The sequence below is a fragment of the Grammomys surdaster genome, unplaced genomic scaffold (genome assembly GCF_004785775.1).
Source record: "Grammomys surdaster isolate TR1022 unplaced genomic scaffold, NIH_TR_1.0 139, whole genome shotgun sequence".
Classification (NCBI taxonomy): domain Eukaryota; kingdom Metazoa; phylum Chordata; class Mammalia; order Rodentia; family Muridae; genus Grammomys; species Grammomys surdaster.
Window position 1 is genome coordinate 3,513,071 of NW_021604597.1, and position 2,792 is coordinate 3,515,862.

General features: G+C 46.3%; 1 pseudogene; it reads left to right on the top strand.

Moving 5' to 3' along the window:
• Positions 1-462: 462 nt before the first annotated feature.
• LOC114617993 overlaps positions 463-2,792 on the top strand; it is a 7,135-nt pseudogene continuing 4,805 nt past the window's right edge.

Genomic DNA, 2,792 nt, shown 5'->3' on the forward strand with positions numbered 1-2,792 from the left:
AGGCAGATTTCTGAGTTCGAGGCTAGCCTGGTCTACAGAGTGAGTTCGAGGACAGTCAGGGCTATACAGAGAAACCCTGTCTCGAAAAACAAACAAACTAACAAACAAAAAAACCACACAAAAAAACCAAAAAAAAAACCCCAAAAAACAAAAGAAGAAGAAGAAGTCTTATTAAATATTACCTATCAATTATTGAGTAATTACTATGTGCTGAAATTTTTATATACATTATCTTCTTTGGTTTTCAAAGCAACACAATGTGTAAATGTTATTAAATGACTTTCCTAAAAAATCAGAAAGTCAATGAGTGAATGCTGTATATCTTGCTAGATCAAATCCAGGCCAATCTAGTTGTGGGGCAGAAATCCACTATGGTGCCTTAGCTATTCTACCACTGACCTAGGTTACACTACTTAAACACGGGAAAATGTTTGGACAAAAATATTTTTAGTAGGTTCCGCTATGCGGATCACCGGGAAGACATTCCACCGGCGCCGGGCTGACTCAGAGTCCGAGGAGGATGAACAAGAATCAGAGGAGGTTTGGCTAAAACTGGAAGAAACCCGAGAGATGCAGAACTTGTGGAAGAGGCCAAATGAAGTGAGTGCAGCTGCCCTGCTGGTGGGAGAGAAGGTTCAAGAGGAGGCTACTCTGGTGGATGATCCTTTCCAAATGGCCACAGGTGGCATGGTGGACATGAAGAAACTGAAGGAGCGGGACAAAGACAAGGTCAGTGAAGAGGAGGATCTGCACCTGGGGACATCGTTTTCTGCAGAGACCAACCAGAAGGATGAGGATGCAGACATGATGAAGTACATTGAGACGGAGCTGAAGAAGAGGAAGGGGATTGTGGAGCAAGAGGAACAGAAGGCCAAGCCCAAGAATGCTGAGGACTGCCTCTATGAGCTGCCAGAGAATATCCGAGTCTCCTTGGCCAAGAAGACTGAAGAAATGTTATCCAACCAGATGTTGAGTGGCATCCCTGAGGTGGACCTGGGCATAGACGCTAAAATAAAAAAAAAAAAAAAAAAAAAAAAAAAAACATCATTTCCACGGAGGATGCCAAGGCCCGGCTGCTGGCAGAGCAGCAGAACAAGAAGAAGGATAGTGAGACATCTTTCGTGCCCACCAACATGACTGTGAACTATGTGCAGCACAACCGCTATGAGTGCCCTGCTTGCCCCCACACCCATGAGTCCCCAGGAGCTCGCCTCCTGCCGCCTCCACAGTGCCATATTCTTCCTCTGTTCAGTTTATCATGAGGAGCTCAATGCACCCATCCGAAAAAAACAAAGAAGAACCCAAAGTCCGGCCCTTGCGAGTGGGTGACACAGAGAAGCCCGAGCGTGAGTACAGCTGTGGACAGCACAGCACTCAGGCAGCCCTGAAGGCACAGTCATGCTGGTCAGGCAGGGCAGTGCTCAGGCCCTGGGGACGAAGGCCTCTGACCTAGAACCCTGCTAAGGACCTTCCCCTTTCCAAACTGTGGGTCCTCCTGGATAACGTGACAAGTGTAGAGGCATGACAAGTGTTGGTTGCTCTGAGGACCCCCAGCTGGAAGCTAGTAGAGACTGGGTTTGAAAGTTTTGGTAAAGGAAAAGCAAAAGAATCCTCTTTGAGCTCTCTGTGGCCTCCATGCTGGGGCTGCTGTTAGGTGTGACTCCAACCAATTTCTTGTCTTGAACAGCAGTATCTGCTGGTTCCACCATGACAGGCAACCTCTGTTCTCATCAGGGTCCCCTCCCAACCGCAAGTGTCCTGCTAATGAGAAGGCCACGGATGACTACCACTATGAGAAGTTCAAGAAGATGAACAGACTGCTACTAAGGCAGCGGCAGGGGCTGGATAACGATATGCATGCATGGGTGTGTGCAAGTGCACACACATACACACACATACATACACACACACACACACACATACACACACACACACACACACACACACACACACGTCCTTTTGCATAGAATCTGCTTATTAGCTCTTGGAGTTCCCCATCACACAGTGCTTCTGCTCTGCTACTGGATTTCTGTTCTGGTTTTGGTTGGAGACTGTGGCTCTCTATGTGTCTTAGGACATGAACTCCCTCCTCCTCCCTACTACTGGGATTTTAGAGTCCCCCCACTCCTGGCTGGCATTTTCAAGCACTAATGTTGTAACTTTTGAAAGAAAACAATGTGTCTATGTCTATATTGTTTCCTACCTGGGGCAAACTGTCCCCACGAATGTTATTAAATTGCTTGTAAATATGTCGTCTTTCTCCTAATGTCTGTCCAGGCTCAGGAAGAACTAGCTGTATTCACTGTGGTCAATACTGTCAACATGGGGGAGGGAAGAATGTTAAGATTCATTATTTTATGTATATGGGTGTTTCACCTTCATTTTGTTTATACCATCAGTGCATATAGTGCCCATAGAGGCCAGAAGAGGGTTTTAGCTATCTTGGAACTGAAATTATAGATGGTTGTGAGACACCATGTGTGTGCCAGGTCCTCTGGGAGAGCAGCTGCCTATGTTTCTAATGGCTGAGCCATCCAGCCTGTTTGCATTGTATTTTGTGGTTGTATACATAGCCATGGCTTATTTGAAATGGAGTTGAAAAATACTTCTCTCCTTGCTGGGTGTGGTGGCCACGCCTTTAATCACAGCACTTGGGAGGCAGAGGCAGGTAGAACTCTGAGTTTGGGGCCATTCTGGTCTACAGTTTGAGTACCAGGACAGCCAGGAGAGACACTGTATCGGAAAGAAAGAAAGAAAGAAAGAAAGAAAGAAAGAAAGAAAGAAAGAAAGAA